Raw genomic sequence first — 24,920 nt, 5'->3', positions numbered from 1 at the left:
TTGTTTTGATTATTTTTCAGTATACAGCAATATTCTTAACTTTAAGATTTCTTTGGCTTCTTTAGTTTACTTCATGGCCCCTATTATAATTTTCTGAGTTGGCTATATTATTAAAGAAGAAAGTCTGCAAATTAGTAAGCTGAATATTTGAGTCTACATACTTTTATTCTGAGAATTATCTTTCATTTTTTTTTTCTTTTTCACTGTTCCGGGAAACACAATGGACAACTGGCACATCTACAATACAGCTCATCTAATAAGTCTAGGTCACAGACATCTCCTGTTCAAGAAGTTCTTGGACTCACAGTGACCCTTACAAAAAGGATTAAAGAGCATCAGAATAAAGAGATTGTTCGTAGTATATGACCTAAGAAGTTTTACTCTGAAAGTGAAAGTGAAGTCACTCAGTTGTGTCCAACTCTGCGACCCCGTGGACTGTAGCCCCCCAGGCTCCTCTGTCCATGGGATTATCCAGGCAAGAATACTGGAGTGGGTTGCCATTTCCTTCTCCAGGGGATCTCCCTGACCCAGGGATCAAACCCAGGTTTATTGCATTGCAGGCAGACGCTTTAACCTCTGAGCCACCAGGGAAGACTGGAAGTTTTACTCTAGTTGATGACAATAAAATTTTTTTTTTTTAACCACATGAGTGTTCTCTTCTTTTTTAAACCCTTAGAATGTTAAGAGACACATGAAAAAGTCCAGAGCATTTTGGAAATAGCCAAAAAGTAGTATTTTAGGTTGCTTTCATCCAGGAGTTAAAACACAAGGATCAAATGATTAACATACAATTTTACAACCTTTTTGATCTGCCCCCATATGCTAAATACTACCCAACCCCTTAAGTTGATCATAGTACATATCATATGTACTACTGTGTTTGGGCTTCCCATGTGGTGCTAGTGGTAAAGAATCTGCTCCCCAATGCAGGAGATGCAAGGGATGCGGGTTTAATCCCTAGGTCGCGAAGATCTCCTGGAGGAGGGCATGGCAACCCTCTCCAGTTTTCTTGCCTGGAAAATCCCATGGACAGAGGAGCCTGATGGGCTACAGCTCCTGGAGTCATAGAGAGTCAGACACGACTGAGCACATACACACAGTTTTTGGTTCTTAGTGACCTTGTTTGACTCAAAAAAAGCTTCCTGTCAAGTGTGAGTATCTGTATACATGCTTTATATAAATTATTGTTTTTTAATTTATTGAATTATAAATTTAATGACTGGTGCTAAGCAAACTGGGACTGTGTTTTCATTAACCTGGACATTTAGAAGCGTCACCTGAGATAAAAATCCTGTCAAGCAAAATATCTAAAACAGCTGTTGTTGCAAACTGGTATTTTGAAACTTCACAGTTTCTAGCTGTGAATATTTCAATATATATTACAATATTTCCAGGCAAAATGTACAAAAGATGAACATATATTGGTACACACTAATAAAACCCACTACTATTGAATGAGATGTTCCTCTCCCAGCTTTGTGCCATTTACATATTTGCTAACGAGGCTTCCTAAATCATTATCCATATTATTGATTATATTATAATGAAGACAGAGAGTCTGTTACTTGCTCGGTGTGTGTCACCCACACTTTAGGAAATTTTTCAGTATTCATCAGTTTTCAGAGTTCATCACATATTTTTGAATAATTGCATTTACTGGTCCAGAGAATATGGTGAATTTAGTCTTTCTTTTACTAAATTTTATATTTCCCTGAGTACATTCTAGTTTCTATCTTAAATATTTGTTTCACATTAACTTTCCATTGCCATGAATGAATTCCAACACATTCACCACAAGAGGCACACAAATGCCCCTTGAATGTTCAGTCATTTTCACAGTTTGGAGCTGTGGAAGGACAAAGTTGCCCCCAGTAGAGATTTCCAAGGACTATGAATGTTTTTATGCTAGAATTTCTTTTTAACAATAATAGTATATGCTTAGTTTGCAATTGGCTCATGTCAACTGTGTAGGTGTTACTACAAACATTCTGTCAAGTCAAAGGTTTATCTACATTTTATTTGAGTAAAGTGTATTATATGGATATAAATGGAAGTTTTATTCATCTTGCTACCTTATTCACACACAGGCCAAATATCACTGTACACAATCATTGATTATCAATGCTTTGATACTTTTATGTAGTAGATGAAATTTAGAGGTTCATATTTTCCACAAATTTGAAAGACAAAGTAATCATGGACTTGTAACTTAACTTCAATTTCTTCATCTATAAAATGGGTTAGTAATAATTTACTTACAACAAAAAGTCATCTTGCATTTCATGGAGACAAAATTTTAATAATAGAAATGAGGTACATTGTAAAGTTTAAATATTTTTTAAAACATTGTTCTAAATCAAGAGTTAGGAAGTTTTTCTCATAAAGAGTCAAAAATAAATAGGTTTTGAAGGCCAAATATGTACATTTTTTTTAATCCTACAAAAATGTTAAAACCATTCTTAACTTCCAGGTAGTCCAATTTAGCCTGGGAATGTGTTTTGCTGACCACTGTGTGTGTGCGTTTAGACACTAAGTCGAGTCCGACTCTTTGTGACCTCATGAGACTATAGCCCACCAGGCCCCTCTGTCCATGGGATGTCCCAGGCAAGAATACTGGAGTAGGTTGCCATTTCCTGCTCCAGGGGATCTTCTCGACCCAGGGATCGCACACGCCTCTCTTGGGTCTCCTACATTGGCAGGCGGGTTCTTTACCACTTCAGGAAGCTCCACTGACCACTGTGTTCTAGATTAATCCCTCTGTGCATTGCTTTTTCATCAAACCATATTATTCCGAGTTCTTTAAATATTAAGCAACACACAGTTGTATTGTATAATTTCTATTCTAAAATATTTATACATAACTTTTCTATAACCGGAGAAAAAAGAACAACTGAGACTAGAGGGTGTTTTTCTTAAGAATGTCTATACACATGAAAAAAAAAAAAAATGATGCACAATCAACAGAGCCAACTGTCTATAGCTTGCTCTAAAGAAAGAAAAAACTGGTCCTAAGGGAATCAACATATTGAACATTCAAAGTGAGATCTGAATATAAAACCCTTCAGCAGAACTTCTCTTTCCTGCTGTGTTTTTGTTTGTTTTGCCTTTCGAAGAACACTCCAAGATACTGAACTACATCCGTCTATTTCCTTCTCGAAACTAGAGAAGCTACTTTTCTCTTTCTGTCTGGTAGGCTATATCTGACTACTTAGACCCTTGCTAAGAGTTGGTAGAACTCTGGATATAGAAAAAAAAAAACTTATGGTTACCAGGAGATAAGGAGGCAGGTAGGGATAAATTGGGAGACTGGAACATATACACACTGCTATATATAAAATAGATAACTAATAAGAACCTGCTGTATAGCACAGGAAACTCTACTTTATACTCTATAATGACCTATATGAGCAAACAATCTAAAGAGTGAACATATGTTTTACTGACTCATTTTTCTGAACACTTAAAGCTAACACAATATTGTATTTAACTTATTAAATACTGACTATCCCTGCTTATTTAACTTATATGCAGAGTACATCATGAGAAACGCTGGGCTGGATGAAACACAACCTGGAATGAAGATTGCCAGGAGAAATATCAATAACCTCAAATATGCAGATGACACCACCCTTATGGCAGAAAGTGAAGAAGAACTAAAGAGCCTCTTGATGAAAGTGAAAGAGGAGAGTGAAAAAGTTGGCTTAAAACTCAACATTCAAGAGACTAAGATCATGACATCTGGTCCCATCACTTCATGGCAAACAGATAGATGGGGAAACAGTGGAAAGAGTTGAAGACTTTATTTTGGGGGCTCCAAAATAACTGCAGATGATGACTGCAGCCATGAAATTAAAAGACGCTTACTCCTTAGAAGAAAAAGTTATGACCAACCTAGACACCATATTAAAAAGCAGAGACATTACTTTGCCAACAAACGTCCATCTAGTCAAGGCTATGGTTTTTCCAGTAGTCATGTATACATGTGAGAATTGGACTATAAAGAAAGCTGAGCACGGAAGAATTGATGCTTTTGAACTGTGGTGTTGGAGAAGACTCTTGAGAGTCCCTTGGACTGCAAGGAGACCCAACCAGTCCATCCTAAAGGAAATCAGCCCTGAATATTCATTGAAAGGACTGATGCTGAAGCTGAAACTCCAATACTTTGGCCAACTGATGTGAAGAACTGACTCAGTTGACAAGACTCTGATGCTGGGAAAGATAGAAGGCAGGAGAAGAAGGGAACAACAGAGGATGAGATTGCTGGATGGCATCACCGACTCAATGGATGTGAGTTTGGGTAAACTCCAGGAGTTGGTGATAGACAGGGAGGCCTGGCATCCTACAGTCTATGGGGTCCCAAAGAGTCAGAAACCACTGAGCCACTGAACTGAACTGAACTAAACTGAAAGCTAATGCAATATTATAAATCAACTATAGTCTAATAGAACTCTTTCTAACAGTTTATCATCTATTCAATCTATCTAAATTCCTTTACTCCCTTGTTTGAGTCTAACCTGAATAAGAATAATCTAAGCTTCTTTTCATGAATTCATTAAACTCATTTCCAAATATGTACTGACTTACATTAAAACCAAAATAAGAAAGAGACTATAAATATATCCTTATGGTGACATCCTGATGTTATCCTGATGCTAAAGCTGAAACTCCAATACTTTGGCCACCTCATGCGAAGAGTTGACTCATTGGAAAAGACTCTGATGCTGGGAGGGATTGGTGGCAAGAGGAGAAGGGGACGACAGAGGATGAGATGGCTGGATGGCATCACTGACTGGATGGTCATGAGTCTGAGTGAACTCCGGGAGTTGGTGATGGACAGGGAGGCCTGGCGTGCTGCGATTCATGGGGTCGCAAAGAGTCAGGCGCGACTGAGCGACTGAACTGAACTGAACTGAACTGATGGTGACATCAAGAAGCTCATATCACTAATTTTCAAGCAACAATTAAATTTCACAATTCTGTGAATGATCATCTCTTTTTTAATTCAGTTTTTAATTGAAGGAAGGATCATTGCTTTTTAGAATTTTGTTGTTTTCTTTCAAACCTCAACTTGAATCAGCCATTGTGAATGATCATCTTTTAATAAGGCATTACAGAAAGTCAAATGAATTGCCTTCCTGCTTTCTTCATGGCTTTAGAGCTTCGGCAGGGCAGAATCATCAAAACAGATTGCAGCAGCTCATGAACTATCCAAATGCACAGAATTTACACTTGCAAAATGACTCACAACAAAACTGTAGCAGTAACAGTTCAAAGGAACTATTCTTTCCTTCTGAGAGGAAAATGAGAATGAAAGAACTTGAGAAGCATTATAAAATGTAACAAATAATGAGATGACATAATATATCCTCTAATTCAAACTGTTTAACATTTTATATAAAACTAAAAATTTAAACTTTTCAAAGTGTTTTATATAAAGAGAATTGGAGTCAGACCAATAAAGAATCCTGGCTCTGCTGTCAGTGGTGGGAAGTCAAGTAACCTCTGGCCTCAGCATCCCTGTTATTCTGTGCTACATCATGATTAGAGGGAGGATTCAAATGCAGAACCAACTCCTCCAAAATAGATGCTCAATCAGTATAAACCCTCACCCCTTTTTCTCTTGATGTCATCGTCTGCAAACTCATAGAATAAGCACCCTCCATACTATGGAAAAAAGGAACTGTAACATAATGCTGTGAAATAAAAAATCCCTCTCTAGTGAGAAGAGTATTAGTTTGGTAGCTAGGAGTTCTGATTATCTACTTCTAGGACTGATCTTTGCTGGCCTCAAAAAAATAAACCTTTCTCTGTCTTTGAATCCAAATGACTCCATTGGTAAAAGGGAAGAGTCTCACAAGATACTATTTGAAACAGACTTTACTGATTTCAATATTATAATGGCACTTTGCCTTCTGTATATTCAAAGAGAGGCTTTGATAGAGTAACAGGCAGGTTCAGAGTCCAAAATTGTTGATTTGTTCATAAATGATCTTGGGCAAATTAAAAAACTTCTTTGAACATCAGCTACTTATTTTCTCTTACCTACTGTTCATGACATTGTATAGCAGACAGGAATTAAGACCATACCCCCAAAAAAGAAATTCAAAAAAGCAAAATGGCTATCTGAAGAGGTCTTACAAATAGCTGTGAAAAGACAGGAAATGAAAAGCAAAGGAGAAAAGGAAAGATATACCCATTTGAATGCAGAGTTCCAAAGAATAGCAAGGAGAGATAAGAAAGCCTTCCTCAGCGATCAATGCAAAGAAATAGAAAAAAAAAAAACAATAGAATAGGAAAGACTAGAGATATCTTCAAGAAAATTAGAGATACCAAAGGAAAACTTCATGCAAAGATGGGCTCAATAAAGGATAGCAATAGTAGGGACCTAACAGAAGCAGAAGATATTAAGAAGAGGTGGCAAGAATACACAGAAGAACTGTACAAAAAAGATCTTCATGATCCAGATAATCACGATGGTGTGATCACTCACCTAGAGCCAGACATCCTGGAATGTGAAGTCAAGTGGGCCTTAGGAAGCATCACTACAAACAAAGCTAGTGAAGGTGATGGAATTCCAGTTGAGCTATTTCAAATCCTGAAAGATGATGCTGTGAAAGTGCTGCACTCAATATCCCAGCAAATATGGAAAACTCAGCAGTGGCCACAGGACTGGAAAAGGTCAGTTTTCATTCCAGTCCCCAAGAAAGGCAATTCCAAAGAATTTTCAAACTACTGCACAATTTCACTCATCTCACACGCTAGTAAAGTAATGCTTAAAATTCTCCAAGCCAGGCTTCAGCAATATGTGAACCATGAACTTTCAGATGTTCAAGCTGGTATTAGAAAAGGCAGAGGAACCAGAGATCAAATTGCCAACATCCGCTGGATCATGGAAAAAGCAAGAGAGCTCCAGAAAAACATCTATTTCTGCTTTATTGACTATGCCAAAGCCTTTGACTGTGTGGATCACAATAAACTGTGGAAAATTCTTCAAGAGATGGGAATACCAGACCACCTGACCTGCCTCTTGAGAAACCTGTATTCAGGTCAGGAAGCAACAGTTAGAACTGGACATGGAACAACAGACTTGTTCCAAATAGGAAAAGGAGTACGTCAAGGCTGTATATGGTCACCCTGCTTATTTAACTTATATGCAGAGTACATCATGAGAAACGCTGGGCTGGATGAAGCACAAGCTGGAATCAAGACTGCCGGGAGAAATATCAAGAACCTCAGATATGCAGATGACACCACCCTTATGGCAGAAAGTAAAGAGGAACTAAAAAGCCTTTTGATTAAAGTGAAAGTGGAGAGTGAAAAAGTTGGCTTAAAGCTCAAAATTCAGAAAATGAAGATCATGTCATCCAGTCCCATTACTTCATGGCAGATAGGTGGGGAAACAGTGGAAGCAGTGGCTGACTTTATTTTTCTGGGCTCCAAAATCACTGCAGATGGTGATTGCAGCCATGAAATTAAAAGATGCTTGCTCCTTGGAAGGAAAGTTATGGCCAAACTAGACAGCATATTAAAAAGCAGAGATATTACTTTGCCAACAAAGGTCCATCTAGTCAAGGCTATGGTTTTTCCAGCGGTCATGTATGGATGGGAGAGTTGGACTGTGAAGAAAGCTGAGCGCCGAAGAATTGATGCTTTTGAACTGTGGTGTTGGAGAAGACTCTTGAGAGTCCCTTGGACTGCAAGGAGATCCAACCAGTCCATTCTAAAGGAGATCCGTCCTGGGTGTTCGTTGGAAGGACTGATGTTGAAACTGAAACTCCAATACTTTGGCTACCTGATGTGAAGAGCTGACTCATTGGAAAATACCCTGATGCTGGGAAATATCGAGGGCAGAAGGAGAAGGGGATGACAGAGGATGAGATGTTTGGATGGCATCATCGACTCGATGGACATGGGTTTGGGTGGACTCTGAAAGTTGGTGATGGACAGGGAGGCCTGGCGTGCCACGGTTCATGGGGTTGCAAAGAGTCGGACACGACTGAGCAACTGAAGTGAATTGAACTCATCTGTTTCCTCACCGACATCAGTTCAGTTCAGTCGCTTAGTCATGTCCGACTCTGCGATCCCATGGACTGCAGCACTCCAGGCTTCCCTGTCCATCACCAACTCCTAGAGCCCACCCAAACCCATGTCCATCGAGTCGATGATGCCATCCAACCATCTCATCCTCTATCATCCCCTTCTCCTCCTGCTTCTATCTTTCCCAGCATCAGGGTCTTTTCTAATGAGTCAGTTCTTTGCATCAGGTGGCCAAAGTATTGGAATAATATCTTACTTCTGTTTAATGTGTGTGTGTATGTACTCAGTCACTCAGTCTTGTCCAACTCTTTGTGACCATTTGGACAGCAGCTGGCCAGATTCCCCTGTCCATGGGATTACCCAGGCAAGAATACTGGAGTGGGTTGCATGCCCTCCTCCAGGGCATCTTTCCAACCAAGGGATCAAACCTGCATTTTACATGTCTTCTGCATTGCAGGCATAATTCTTTACATGCTAAACTATCAGAGAAGTCCTTAATGTTTAATAGGTATAATATTTTCAGAGACAATAGTATGTACAGCATAGTGTTTGGAAGATACTAGATGCCTAAGAAAGACATATAATGATTCTCAAGACAAGTTCTCACCCTAGACTCCTCCCACATCCTAATCCTTCCCCCTTCCAACATATTGTAGTGGAGCAACCCCTCTAATCATTATGCCAAGACACCTGGTCCTGGAAAAACTCTAGTAGCTAAAGTGATCGTGAAGCAAGGTAATACATAGCATGCAATTCCACCCTTACAGCCCTCACAAATGGGTGATGGTGTCCTATACTTGGGTGAACTCGCACAATACCCCTCCACACAGTGTACCAGAGGGTGTGAAACTCTAAGACAAAGGAAAAGAAACTCAAGTTTTATTCCCACTCACAGGCTACCTAGCTAGCCAGGGTAAGATCAGATCAGATCAGATCAGTAGCTCAGTCGTGTCCAACTCTTGGCCACCCCATGAATCGCAGCATGCCAGACCTCCCTGTCCATCACCAACTCCCGGAGTTCACTGAGATTCACGTCCATCGAGTCGGTGATGCCATCCAACTATCTCATCCTCTGTCGTCCCCTTCTCCTCCTGCCCCCAATCCCTCCCAGCATCAGAGTCTTTTCCAATGAGTCAACTCTTCGCATGAAAGTGGCCAAAGTACTGGAGTTTCAGCTCTAGCATCATTCCTTCCAAAGAAATCCCAGGGCTGATCTCCTTCAGAATGAACTGGTTGGATCTCCTTGCAGTCCAAGGGACTCTCAAGAGTCTTCTCCAACACCACAGTTCAAAAGCATCAATTCTTGGGAGCTCAGCCTTCTTCACAGTCCAACTCTCACATCCATACATGACCATAGGAAAAACCATAGCCTTGACTAGACAAACCTTTGTTGGCAAAGTAATGTCTCTGCTTTTGAATATGCTGTCTAGGTTGGTCATAACTTTCCTTCCAAGGAGTAAGCGTCTTTTAATTTCATGGCTGCAGTCACCATCTGTAGTGATTTTGGAGCCCAGAAAAATAAAGTCTGACACTGTTTCCACTGTTTCCCCATCTATTTCCTATGAAGTGGTGGGACCGGATGCCATGATCTTCATTTTCTGAATGTTGAGCTTTAAGCCAACTTTTTCACTCTCCACTTTCACTTTCATCAAGAGGTTTTTGAGTTCCTCTTCACTTTCTGCCATAAGAGTGGTGTCATCTGCATATCTGAAGTTATTGATATTTCTCCCGGCAATCTTGATTCCAGCTTGTGTTTCTCCCAGCCCAGCGTTTCTCATGATGTACTCTGCATATAAGTTAAATAAGCAGGGTGACAATATACAGCCTTGACGAACTCCTTTTCCTGTTTGGAACCAGTCTGTTTTCCCATGTCCAGTTCTAACTGTTGCTTCCTGACCTGCATACAAATTTCTCAAGAGCCAAATCAGGTGGTCTGGTATTCCCATCTCTTTCAGAATTTTCCACAGTTGATTGTCCTCTCGCCATGAACTAATCCGGCACAAGAACCTCATTTAAAATCGTGGAAACTGGGATCCAGTGATTTTGAGTAATTTATTCAAGCTCTCATAAACACTGGAACTCACACTAGAATTCAGCTGTCTGTATTTTCAGTCTAGGGATCTCTTTCTAGTTTACATAATTTTCTGTTTCTTTAGCAATAACACTGTCCCATGTCCTTCAATACAGGGTGGGAGGGAATAACAGAGAAACCTGACTTGTGTGGCCAATAAAAGGGAAAGCCCTGGTTCTGGTGCCCATTGATACCGTGATAAAATAAGCAATTACTCGGTGAAATGTTCTTGTATTCCAAGGACCTGCGAGTATAATTATATTCATAATGAAAAAAATCAAATGTATAAATGTCATCTGCTCAACATCTTTAGTTATAATTCTTATCTTTCAGTCAACTGTTAATGATAAATTTAGGGAGTCATCAACTGTTCTTTCGATGTGAAAATACGTGGAGAACACTGTTTGACAAAACAAACCAAGGTTCAAGGAGAAAACGTAACATGCCCCAAATCACGTAGTTTGTAAGAGGCAGATCAGTGCCAAAACCCATTTCTCCTTTCTTCCAAAACTGTGTCAGCCTTTGTATATAAACATATGTTAACCTTCATTTAGACATCCACTGATGTTCCCTAAAAAGTCCTGAGATGATTTTCGCAATCAGTAGGAAGCTGATAACTTAAAGACATCCCACTGAATCCTCAGGGCGGCTAATGAGCCATTAGAAATGGAAGAAATTAAACCCATTAATAGGTGGCATTGGAGTAAAGTCCAGTTTTTGGTTAATACTGTCGACATATACATCTCTATATATGCAGTGCTTAGCACTAATATGTTTACTGGATGGCATCAGTTAACATGTAAAAAGCTATGGGATTTCTTCATTTATTCAAAAAAGATAAGTGACAAAAAACTATCATATTCTGTGAAATAACCAGGAATCCTAGAATTCATATCAACTTCTTTTAGGGGAAATAAGAAGGCTAAAACTAACAAATAAACTTGTATCGTTCTTTCTGATAGGAACACGTGGATGCCTGGAATCTTTTCCTGACTTAAAATTATCTCAGCCTTCAGCATATGATTCACTTATGCTCTCTGAGCTTCTATATCCCCAGCAATGAAGTACACAGTTTTTTTGAGTAGATGATTTATAAAACCAGCTGGCCCTTTCTTTCTAGATTCATGGAATTATAGAGCAAGGAAGATAAACTACAACCTGTGCATTCTGAGAAACACCTAGTGGATAAATATTCTTTGTGGTGACCTATGGCCTTAAAAAATGAATCAAAGTCCTCCTCCAAACTAGTCCATTCAGAATTATTTATTTCTGTCTATGGTCAATATTTAATTTGGCATTTTCTGGGTCTGGGGTGTCCTGGTCCTCTATCTTTGACAATCCTAATGATGGCAGAGAGGGAAGATTAGGGAAGCCTGGAATGCCACTAAATACAATCAAAGAGAATTCAAAGGGAGCCAAGGACATGCTGTCAACTCCATGCCACTTCAAATGTGAAAAGCATTTAAACTTGAATTCTTCCACTCCAATGACAGTCTCATTTAATTCCACAAACCTCTGAAGAACAATATTTTACCACCATGACCATTGCTGTTTTAATTTTGTTTTACGTCTGCTTTTTTTTTTCCTAATGTCAGACCTAGAGCTTCCACTCTGGTTGTTCTTCTGACTTATAATCCTCAGAGTTCAGCAAGGTGTTGGTCAGACCCCATAGATCACTGGAATTGTCTAGCGAACTTTATGAGCTCTGGAGTCTCTCTTTGTACAGAATCCTAGAGTAGTGATAAATGACTTGTAATTTATCTGCTGAGTGCTTTGGTTTTATAGTCCCAGTTCTAGCTTTATGGAGTTTCTTTCTTTTATAAAAAGAATGTGTCACTTTGCCTCTTGTAAGTCATTGCATTTATGGTGCAACTTGCTACAAGTTAATGTGCAGAGGCAAAAAAGAAGTCATGGTTGGACCATAGCAAGGCTCAGATGAAGTTCATATTCTGTTTCTGCAGCCTGAGTCCCCCAAGAAGCATCATTGAATTGTGAAACACTGTTCTCTCTCATGTTCTTTTTAAATTTTCATCTTATATGAACTGCCTGGAGACTTTCAGCCATTGGAGACATTAAGGCTGTATAGTGTTTTTGTTTTTTTTTTTCTTTTGTAGAAACGCCTAGAGGAGAAATATTCTTTGTCTTGAACCACTTGTATATTGATTTCACATCTGTCTACAAACACGTTATACCCCCAAATGTTATCATCCTATAGTATGACTTCCAGCTATTATAAATATTTTTTAAAACTAGTGATGGGTGATATTTTAATTTTTTCCAACACATTTGTATTTACCAAACACTTTTTCAAAGGCTGGGCACATTATGTATACATGAAGGTGAAATGTCACACGGATTTGTCTAGCTTATTGCTGTATTTTTTAGAGAAAAGTTTACCCTAGAGATGTAATCCAGAGAGTTTACAATTCTTGGTGAATTTGACCAATTCCAAACGACTACTCTAGGGAATTCATATGCCCCTAAGAGCAGAGATACGAAAAGAGGTCCAAGAGGTTAATGCTATTCTTGGTGATTTCTGCTGCTCAATTCCAATTAATGCCATGGCTATAAAAACCTTTGGGTAACTATTAACATCTAATGACTGAAGAAGAATGGCAATTCATGACAAGGTTTAGCTTCTGGCACTTTTCACATCGAAGGACAGGAGTCTTTAACGAACTGAAATTCTTTAAGATAAAATGGCAGTAATGCTTAATATTTTTGTGGCTATTCCTGGATACAGACACTACTGAAATTTCAATGTAATATTTTTTTCCTATTATACTTCACTATCTACCGTAAGTGATAATAACATTTAGCATGTGTGTGTGCTAAGTCGCTTCAGTCATGTCTGACTCTTTGCAACTATACGGACTGTAGCCTTCCAGGCTTCTCTGTCCATGGGATTCTTTAAGCAAAAACACTGGAGTGGTTGACACACCCTCCTTCAGGGGATCTTCCCAACCCAGGGATTGAACTCACGTCTCTTATGTCTTCTGTATTACAGGCAGGATTCTCTACCGCTGAGCCACTGGGGAACTGCAAATAACTGAGCATGACTCAGCAACTAAGCACACAAAAGGAGTGTGCCCAGAGTGATTCTTACCACGCAAAATGATATTTCTCTACAAGAGGAATCTCAAAAGTTATCTTTTAAACACTAACTTATATTTAAGAACACAGATACTCTATTCAGAAAGGAACTTGAATCCCACTTTTACCACTGCCAGGTTTATGAAAATGAGCAAACCAACCAACCTTCCTTTTCTCTTGGTTCTCAATCAATAAAATGGGATAGAGTATAGTTGCCACTATGGAATCCATGTTTCTAAAGACTACATATGTAACAGCTATAATTTGGATCTTGCAGATGCAAGAAATCGGTGAGTAGAGGTGGGAGGGAGGAGATTGGTCACCTGGAAAATAAGAGAGGAAGCTGGAATGAGTTAGGACAATCTTCAGACTATAACATGACAGCAATGAAGGAATAGAGGAAAGATGGAAAGACAATCAGATGGCTGTGCAGCTCTGAGAGTATTTGGTCAGCTCCACAGGGAGCCCTGGCGCAAGGACAGCCCAAGAGTAGTCCTGCATTGAGCAGAAAGGACCAAGCTCTAGGACCCTACTAGGTGCATTACAGGCTGGGACCTGTCAGGAATGGTGTGGCCTGGCCTGGAATGCTGCAGGGGATCCCAGATGCTATTAGCTATAGCTGCATTCTTCATAGCAGGTGATTAATATTATCATCATAATCCACAATGTCAGGATGAAATCCCACAACCAGATTGCACACAATGATTTGGAAGCATGTTGTTTGTTCTGTGCTTAGCTGCTCAGTCAGGTCCAACTCTTTGCCACCCCATGGACTGTAGCCCACCAGGCTCCTCTGTCCAAGGGGATTCTACAGGCAAGAATACTGGAGTGGGTTGCCATGCCCTCCTTCAAGGGATCTTCCCAACCTGGGGATCGAACCCAGGTCTCCCACATTGTAGAAAATTCTGTACCATCTGAGCCACCAGGGAAGATGTTTGTTCTTGGAGTGACATAAAAGTCCAATACATGTCTTGCTTAAATGCACATGTATCTTCCTGCCAGTTCATTTTTAAACTATATCACTTGATAAGTGAATTCTGCAAGCTTCCAACTCTATTGGATCTTTAAAAAAAAAAAAGTGTTGTCTCTTTCATTAACTTTATTCCCAAACCCTCTCCTAAACACAGGCAGCACTTTTCTCTCCAGTGCCTCACTTTGGTCATACATCACTGTCTACCTTAAGATGGTATATCTGTCCTTCTCAGCTATAAGTTATATAAGAGCAGAATCCAGTTCAAAAATATCTCTGCAATTCTCAACCACCATTGCAGAGTGCTGGGCCCACAGTAGGAGCTCAGTAAACATACATAGAAGAAATGCAAGTTGTTATTTTTCCAGAGATGTGATCTTACTCTGGTCTGGCTGGGTCCTGACAGCAATAAACCATGTTAACCAGGTTCTGATAATAAATTGATACGACATTCCCCGAACAAAACATTCAGGCCTTTGGAGGTTTCTTTATATATATTTTTCATATTTAGTATCTTGGGCCATATTTCTTTTCCTTTTTAAAAATATTTCACTACATTTAGGACTTCATAATGATACTTTGTTAAAAAAAAAAAAAAAGGGAAAGATGAGTTGCTCACTCACCATAAAAAACAATGAAGACTTCCCTTAGGGATTTCTTATTATGGAGAGTGAAATGTAGACCTGTTGTAATACTCTCATGCTGTAATAAATACTTGACAAGCTCAAAAGTAAGTAAAATATGCTAGAAAAGGGGCTTAGTGAGAACTGGTATATTATGGCTGACTTGCCTATCTTGGCTCTCAAGCAGATTAGTCATCAGAAGTGAACAATGCCAGGCTTATATGAATATTTCAGGAATTTTTTGCATCTAAACATAAATATTTAGAAATGCCGGGAATTATCAAGATTCAGCATGTGTGGAGACCTCTTCTCCTTTGCCTCCAAGTGAATAGACCTACTTCAAGGATACAGAAAATAAATTAATCCGACAATGACTTTAACCTTGAAACAAGCCCCTCACCATTAAATTTCTGCCCAAGAAAGACCACCATAACCTCCACATGCAGGGCATTTAGTAAAATATTTTTTGCCATGCCTTTCACATCTTATTCTCCCTCAGTTATTGTTATTTGTAAATGGAGATTTGCCCCATATTTTGGCTAGAAATATAGAGACTTAAATGCAGGCCTCTTTTAATAAGTCCACTATGATTGATAAGGAAATAAACACAGTTGGAATAATTGGAACAAGTGAGGGGAAATGCTTTTCTCATTTTTATGAAGTGAAGTTTGAATTTAGGAATTTGGAGAGCTCATCAAAACAGAAACCAACAATGAGAAACTGTGAAGCAAGAAAAGCTTTTTATTGCTACCTTAAAGATCATTTAGTTACACTTTCTGTTGTTATTCTCAGAAAAGAGGAAGGCTTGAACCGACATAGATTCTTTAATGCAGACATTATCCCAGGGATAAGATCTTATAACACCCAATAGTTAAGTATACCCTAATGACAATGAAATTGCATTTTTGTAATATTTCTTGAATAATAGGTAGAAAAATAAATTCTCAAGTCCTTGATTCTGGTGTTGTAATGAAATGTCACACAGAGAAACAGCCATTTCATTAAATCAGGAGTTGCACTGAATTCTGTCCAAGCGAGATTATAATTCATTATTATCAGAATATCAAACATGATTTAGAGTGACATTATATTTCCTAATAATAACTATCATTTCTTTATCACTAGGAATTTTAATAGTTAACTTCCATTTCTAGGCAAACAGATATCTACAATTAGAAACATGATAAAATGTGAGGATATTCTGGTGGTTTAGAAGTAAGGAGCTTTTGGTTATGATAGAAAAAAATGTTAACTGAATAGCAACATATCTTAAGGTAAGTGTAGGGAGCTTAGAACAAGACACCTGAGTTGAAATCTTGCCTCACCCACTCACTAGCTATGACTTAGGTGCTCAGAGATATTAAACACATTTCTCATTGTCTAATTCATAAAATGGATACATTTTTAGTTTATTCAATGGCTACTGTTAAGTTTGGGTGACATTATTAACATGCCTGATGCAAAATAAATATCTAATTAAATGAGTGTATTCTCCAAGCACTTTTCCTATAATGAGATTTATAGTTAATAACACAAAGTTTATCACATCATAAAATAAATATTCAATTCAATCTGTGCTTTTTCCTTAGAGGATGCTGTTTTTCACAGAGGCAAGAGAAAACTGTTTAATGTCATGACACCAGTGAGTGGCCAAATGAGCATTAGGAAACAGACACCGCAATCCCTGTTTCAGGGCTTCAAGTGACTCACTAAGCTACACCTTTCAAAACATCCTTCAGCGCTGAGAGCCACTAGGAAAGGGCTGACTTCAGGCAGAGACCACACAAAGCATGGCGAGCCTCCTTCCAGCACAGAATGCTGACTATCACGTAAAAGAGAAAGCCTCTGTCCCTTCATACTCACTGACTGTGGAATATTTACAGGCCACTTAGTAACAGGAATGATTCCTTTTTAAAGTGTCCTTTTTACTATACTTTAATTCTTTAGTTTGGCTATGTACATTAGAACATAACAACCAGGTAGAAATCTTTCCTAACACCACCACCAACCTGGTCACCTTGACAACACAGCCGTAGAATTTCCAAAGTGAGGAAACCCTAAAACCATCATTACTTGGTGAAACTGAGATTCAACATAGTTAAGTGAACTAATTTCAAGGCTAGAAATAAAACTCAGTTCCCGTGTACTGAAATTTGGCAGTTCCCTGCCAAAACCTCCAACTTTAACAAAACAACATTTAAAATTAGTATCAATAAAACTACAGCAACACCTCCCTCACACACACACACACACACACACACACACACACACACACAAAAACCCTGAAAGGGTATTTTTCTTACTTGTGCCATTTTTGGAAAAAAAAAATGTATTATTTTACACTTGTGCTCCTGAACATAAATCACCTTCTTCGTAGTTCTACTCACATCATTATTCTCAGATACATTTGCTCTCTTGTTTCTATTTATTAGATTCTTAACAGTAACTTTGAAATGACTTTACTGAGGACTAAATGAAGAACATAGTACCAAGATATACAGCATTGAATATTTTAGTATCTGTACAAATAATTCATCCAAACCAGTATATAGTTACATATTAGACTGTATCTTATTGTTCTCCATCCCTACCCCCCACTTTACCGAGTGGCAAAATAGTGTCTTACACTGAAATTTAATTTGATATGATATCATCAGCTTGTACAGAAGAACGCTACAAAGAGCTGCTTTATGGAATTCACTACGGTTACCTTAAGACGGTTGACAGCATTTTTGGCAATGCTGTTCATTTTATTATACAGTATATTTCCTAAGACTTCTCAAGAGAATATCCCACCTATCTTGACCATCTCTTTCTGAACAGTTCATTTTATATATCCTAAATATCGTCAGTGTCATAATCTACCAAATTCCTTCAACATGCGTTGCTTGAAATCTTAGAAACAGCGGTCAATGTATAAAACTTTCATTGAAGGGTTCTTGTGTTTTGTTCTATTTCTGGTTTGACTTGAGTTTGTTAGTCTTGTTATTTTTCTACTTTCTCACCTATTTCTAATTATGTTGCTTTGATGTATTTTAAATATCCTCATAAGCTATCTTAAATCCTTTTTAGAACAAAGTGAGGAGTAAATAACTAAAACTATGAGTACTTTCACATGTGCAGAATAAGATGGGAGGGTGAATATTCATAACATAAAATTAGGCTTTCTTTAAATAGAGTCTATGTCAAATAAATTGGTCTTTTTACCTTTCTGTTGGCTTAGCTGCCACCTCGATTCCTTATGAGCTTGGTGAGGTCCTTACTTTACTATATCTTTCTCTTGTAACTATCCCAATACTGTTCAATATTTGATATTTTATCTCTATTTAGAATTCACATATCCCTGAAAATCAAATGATCTAAAAACCATCACAAATTAATCTACTGAGAAATTCAGCACAATCTTGTAGTAAGAATGTCACTGTTTTTGATGTCCACATAATTTTGATGGGACTGAGATCATGAAGGATATAGAAAAATAACAGAGAAGAATTTAACTGGGTAAAGGCATTAGCTAGCTAATCAGACTCGTGTGTGTGTGTGTGAAAGAGAGAGAGAGAGAGAGAGTAGAATCTGCAAAGGTCTGAAGTGGAAAATTAGGAAGGAAGAAAAGTAAGAGTAGTACAGTAGAGGAGAAATAAAGAAAGGGAGATGAGTAAGAAAAAAGGGGACTTCCTTCCTTCCTTTCTTACAAATTAAAGAAATGAAACTAAGGAATTCTGAACATAATTATTTTTGGAGTTTTACCACATTTGACTACGATTGACAACCAATGTGGATAATTATATTTCCCATAATTTCACTTTATTGCTGGAAAGATACTGTTTATGCCTTTTCATATAGTAAAGCATTTTCAGCACTTACATTCTCTTGGCACTCAGATCATTGCTCAGGCAAATATTATAAAATTAAAACTATTGCCATCTATTTATCTGTTGGTATTTTGTCCTATATTTTAGGCTCTGAATACCCTGAGGTCAGGTTTTTCATGTTATTCTTACTTATCCAAATAGTGCCTGGCTCCAGCGCAAGCTCTGCTGAAAACCATAAATAATTTACTCAAAATAGTTCCTGTTTTCAAAGCTCATACTTGGGAATAATACTCAGGCAACAAAACAAGTAAGGAAGAAAAGGGTGCTAAAAATGGGTAGTGTAAAGTGGTGTACTCTATGAGTAAACACCTCAAAATGAGAGAATCGTGTGGGATACAATCATACAGGGGGCTCCATGGAAGCAATGGGATACAAACTGGGATGAGAGAGTATTCAGAGAAAGAGGAGCAGACTTCCCCATCATGGAGGTCATATTTTGATTCAATGCCCTGCTGTGTTCTCTTTGTGTGTCGGAGCTTGTGATGGCCAGTAAGAACACACATCAGTGAGACAGATTGAGTCTGCTTACAGCTTAGTAGGGTGTATAAAGAAGCATCAAGGCAATGAAAATACAGTGTAATGAGAGCAGTGATGGAGGAAGTTCAGCATCCCTTATGAGTATATAGGAGGGGTCTCCACCTGCAGATAAGAAAGAGCTTCTTTGAGAAGCTGCCTGTTTAATGGAGACCTGTAGATACGAAGTTTACAAAATAAAGATGGGAAATTGTGTCAGGTGTTCTAGTCTGGAAAAAACACATAGAGAAGACTGGCAATAGATGGGGCTGGAAAAACATAAAGGATTTATTAAGCCCTCTAAAGAAGTTTGTACTATAAAGAATTAGGAACAATAGGGAATAACTGAAAGACTGTGAGCAAAAGAATGTTTGCTGATGTTTAGTCAATAACCCAGTAAAAATAAAATAAATAATAGTAATATTCAGTTCAGTTCAGTCACTCAGTCGTGTTCGACTCTTTGCGACCCCATGAATCACAGCACGCCAGGCCTCCCTGTCCATCACCAACTCCCAGAGTTCACTCAAACTCACGTCCACTGAGTCAGTGATGCCATCCAGCCATCTCATCCTCTGTCATCCCCTTCTCCTCCTGCCCCCACTCCCTCCCAGCATCAGCGTCTTTTCCAATGAGTCAACTCTTCGCATTAGGTGGCCAAAGTACTGGAGTTTCAGATTATGAATAGATTAAATTATGAAGAACAGAGGTTATCTGGAGTTCTATGAAATCAGTAAAGGGAAGTTTGATTTTTAAAGACTTTGAGAGACACATTAAACAATCTTTTAATCTCTTACCAAAAGACTCTAGAGAGTTGTGATTAGCCAAGAGTTCATTAGCCAAGATAGGCTAGTATATTCCCTATATCTGAGCCACTTAACAAAATAGATGGGTTTTTTAATTTATTTCTACTTTATTACATGCTGTCAGGCACTGGGCAAGGTCATTCAGGGACCCAGGCTCCCCATCTTGAGCACATACCATCTAGAAATGGGACAAATAACATTAGTGGTGGGTGCCTTTATTATGCTGGGGTGCATTTCATCTATGCCCAGTTTCTTGAGAGTTTTTTCATAAACAAGTGGTGAATGTTGTCAAAAACATTTTCCATATCTATTGAGAGGATCATGCTTTTTATTCTCCAACCTGTTCTGGTGGTGTATCACAATGATTGATTTGTGAATATTGAAAAATCTTTGCAATCCTGGGATAAATGCCACTTGATCATAGTGTATGATCCGTTTCATGTATTTTTTGAATTTGTTTTGCCACTATTCATTGAGAAATTTTACATCTATAGGTGGTGCTGGGAAAACTGAGCAGCTAACGTGCAAAAGAATGAATTTAGAACATTTTCTAATGCCATACACACACACACAAAAAAAAACTCAAAATGGATTAAAGACTTGATTTTTTAAAGAAAAATTCAGAAGTCTTCTTCTGAATTTTTCTTTAAAAAATCAAGTCTTTAATCCATTTTGAGTTTGTGTGTGTGTGTGTGTGTGTGTGTATGGCATTAGAAAATGTTCTAAATTCATTCTTTTGCACGTTAGCTGCTCAGTTTTCCCAGCACCACCTATAGATGTCTTTTAGTCCTTCTAAATGTAAGGTGGGGCTTAGCTGAAATGTTAAACAACTTTAAAATGTTGAAAGAAGGAAACCATGTCTTCTCTTCAGGCCACTCAGTCACTTTTTTTTTCCCCTGTTTGATTCTCTACTAAATACCTTTAAGGCATCAGGGTCAGAGTGAAACATCACACATCCCATGTTATTTTCTTTCCATGGTCTACATTGTAGTAGGCAAGTGATGGGATGTAAGAGGATGTAAGAGACCTAAATGTAAGACTACATACTATAAAACCCTTAGAAGATAGCATAGATAGACACTCTTTGACATAAAACCCAACAATATCTTTTTGAATCCACATCCTAGAGTATTGAAAATGAAAAAAACAAAACAAATGGGACCTAATTAAATTCAAAAGCTTTTGCAAAGCAAAGGAAACCATAAACAAAACAAAAAGACAACCCTCAGATTAGGAGAAAATATTGGCAAACAATGCTACCAACAAAGGATTAATCTCCAAAATATATAAACAGCACATGCATCTAAGTATCAAAAAATAAATAAATAAATAACCCAATCAAAAACAAGCAGAAGACTTAAATAGACACTTCCCTAAAGAAGACATTACAGATGGCAAAAAAATTAAATGCAAAGATATTCAACATTGCTAATTATCAGAGAAATGCAAATCAAAACTACAATGAGGTGTCACCTGCCTGGAGTCAGGATGTCCATCATTAAAAAGTTTACAAACAAAAGATGTTAGAGAGGGTATGGGGAAAAGCAAACCCTCTTGCACGGTTGGTGGGAATGTAAATTGGTACAGTCACTATGGAGAACAGTATGGAGGTTTAAGCAACTAAAAATAGAGCTACCCAATGATCCAATATATATGAGAAAAATATAATTTGAAAAGATGCATAATTCATTGCAGGACTATTTACGATAGCCAAGACGTGGAAGCAACCTAGAAATTTATTGGCAGAGGAATGGATAAACAAATGTGGTACATATATACAACAGAAAATTAGTCAGCCCTAAAAAAGAACGAAATAATGCCATTTGCAGCAATATGGATGGACCTAAAGATTATTATACTAAATGAAGTAAGGCAGCAAGAGAAAGACAAATATCATATTATATCACTTACATGTGAAATCTAAAAAGAGGATATAAATGAACTTATTTACAAAACAGAAATAGACTCACATACTTAGAAAACAAAATTATGGTTATCAAAGGGGAAAAGTATGTGGGGGGTATATACTAGGAGTTTGGTATTAACATATACACACTACTATATATAAAATAGATAATGAACAAGAACCTATTGTATAGCACAGGGAACTCTACTAAATATTACGTAACAACCTAAATGGGAAAAGAATCCTCCCCACCAAAAAAATAGAAACATGTATATGTATAACTGAATCACTTGGCTGCATACCTGAAACTAACACAACACTGTAAATAACTATAATATAAAGTAAAAATTTAAAAATATTTGGAGCAATATACACCCAAAAAAGGATAAAAAAGTAATAAAAGAGAGAAATGGAGGGTAGTGAACTGGTTCTTCCATGCTTCCAATGGAGTATTCTACATCAGTTTCATGGGTAACCTATTAGCCAGAACTATAATACTCATGAGGACATGCCCACATGCAAAAAAAGTCTGCTATGTACATGTTAATTTGCTGCCCTTCCTTCTTAGTGTATAACATTTAAGCTACTGATCACATTTCTCTATTTATAATTTTGCATTTCAGATGAGGCAGATGGGGGGGAACAAATGGAATGTTTGTTGAGCACCACTGTCCCTGTAGAATCATGGTTTGAAGATGTCAAAGGTTAGCTTTGGGTGTAGGAAAGAAAAAATATTGCAAAGAGATTGAGTGGAAGCAAGACACAGTCTAGAAAATATGTGCAACAATACAAGTAGGAGATGAAAAGAAACTGAACAAGGGATGGACCATAAGAAAAATGAGAAAGGTTCCTATTCTTACGCTGCTGCTGCTGCTAAGTCGCTTCAGTTGTGTCCGAGTCTGTGCGACCCCATAGACGGCAGCCCACCAGGCTCCCCCATCCCTGGGACTCTCCAGGCAAGAACACTGGAGTGGGTTGCCATTTCCTTCTCCAATGCATGGAAGTGAAAAGTGAAAGTGAAGTCGCTCAGTCGTATCCGACTCTTAGTGACCCCATGGACCGCAGCCCACCAGGCTCCTCCATCCATGGGATTTTCCAGGCAAGAGTACTGGAGTGGGGTGCCATTGCCTTCTCTGGATAGAAAGTCTACTTAACAACAATGAAATTAAGAAGTTTGCTAAATAAGCAGTACTCTAGTATATCCTGTTTCCCTTGTGACTCAGTGATAAAGAAGCTGCCTGCCAATTCAGGAGATACAGGTTCAATCCCTGGGTTGGGAAGATTCCCTGGAGCAGGAAATGGCAACCCACTCCAGTATTCTTGCCTGGGCAATGCCACGGACAGAGGATCCTGGAGGGTTACACTCCATAGGGTTGCAAAGAGTCAGACATGACTGAGCGACTAAACAACAACAATAATACTCCCTGACTTAAATTTTTTTTTTAATGCAGCTCTCTAGAGATACAGATTTTTATCCCATGAATCAAATGTCCATTTTGTGAAATGACTAAATGTCAAAACGGAACATTTCATATTAATGTCAGGAAGTAAGTGTGCTGAATGAGTGCAGCAACCTGAAGCATGTCAGAAATGAAAGTCTGAGGACCTAGGCTCTAAGAACAACAGTGCAGCATCTGCAATGTGTAAAAGCTTTTTACTCTGTGGGAAACAGAGTTATTAGAGAGGGCAGTCTGAAAATAGACTGTTAGGAGTTTTGGGAGTCGTAGTCTTTGAAGGGAAGATTTACTCCAGGAGATTTTACAATTTATCCATTTTTGGTGATTGTGATGTATGAGTCACAAGGGTAATAAACTTCAAATAGGTTGAAGTAAAGTTAAGTACTTCTCAGCATTTCTCTTAATTATCTGTGAAAGAGAAGAATGAAAATTAATGCAGAAACATAAGCTGGTCTTTGAACAAAGGGGGATAAGTTTTATTACGATGGTTTCAGCTACATTCCTTTTCAAAATAGGTAAAAGATCAAGAAATATTTAAGCAGATTACACTTTTAAATAGAACAATGTGATCAGTTAGTTAGCAACAATGTTACTATACAAGGTAGTAACAGTAACTAAGAAAGGAGGGTGGCAAGTTAACATGTAAATAACAAACCTAGTATAAGATCTAGAAAATGTTTAGCTAACCATAAGTACTGAAAAGACTTCTCCAAATAGGAGTATTTACAGTCTGTTAACAGCTAGAAAATACATTTAGTTCATGCTGCTGCTGCTGCTAAGTCGCTTCAGTCGTGTCCGACTCTGTGCGACCCCATAGACGGCAGCCCACCAGGCTCCCCCGTCCCTGGGACTCTCCAGGCAAGAACACTGGAGTAGGTTGCCATTTCCTTCTCCAATGCATGAAAGTGAAAAGTAAAAGTGAAGTCGCTCAGTCGTGTCCGACCCTCAGCGACCCTATGGACTGCAGCCTTCCAGGCTCCTCCATCCATGGGATTTTCCAGGCAGGAGTACTGGAGTGGGGTGCCATTGCCTTCTCCTCATTTGGTTCATAAGTCCCAGTAATTTCAAAGTATTCTTAATTTCCATATGTTTATATATAGAAAAAGAAAATAGGGCTTAGAAAATGATTCACTGTAGCATTCATTGAAATACTGAAACAGTTGAAATGTATATTAACTAGAAATGGATAAATATATCCATATGACAGAATATTAGGCAATATTTGATTTTAAGCAAATAGATCTGTATCTGTTATCAAATACTAACATGCACAAGAGATATCGATAGAGATGAAGAGACTTTGCTTCACTCAAGCAGATCTTAGTATAGGCAATGGAAAATTAAGATTTTGGTTATAGTATGGCATCAGCCATAGAAGCATGTCAGGGATGTGTTGTGGCAACACATGAGAACATGAGGACAAGATAAAAGAAATATTACAGCAATATAGTAAGTGAGTTCAGTCTTGAAATGTATGGGTGTACTAAGTACTTCTTGTACAGAAATTTATATGCTCTCTTTTTCTAGCCCCTGCTGAGTGACTAGCCAATCCCAGATGGAATCAGATAGCACCTT

The sequence above is a fragment of the Bubalus kerabau genome, chromosome 17 (genome assembly GCF_029407905.1).
Source record: "Bubalus kerabau isolate K-KA32 ecotype Philippines breed swamp buffalo chromosome 17, PCC_UOA_SB_1v2, whole genome shotgun sequence".
Lineage (NCBI taxonomy): Eukaryota > Metazoa > Chordata > Mammalia > Artiodactyla > Bovidae > Bubalus > Bubalus kerabau.
The sequence above is the reverse complement of the archived record's forward strand: the minus strand, read 5'-3'. Positions refer to the sequence as shown.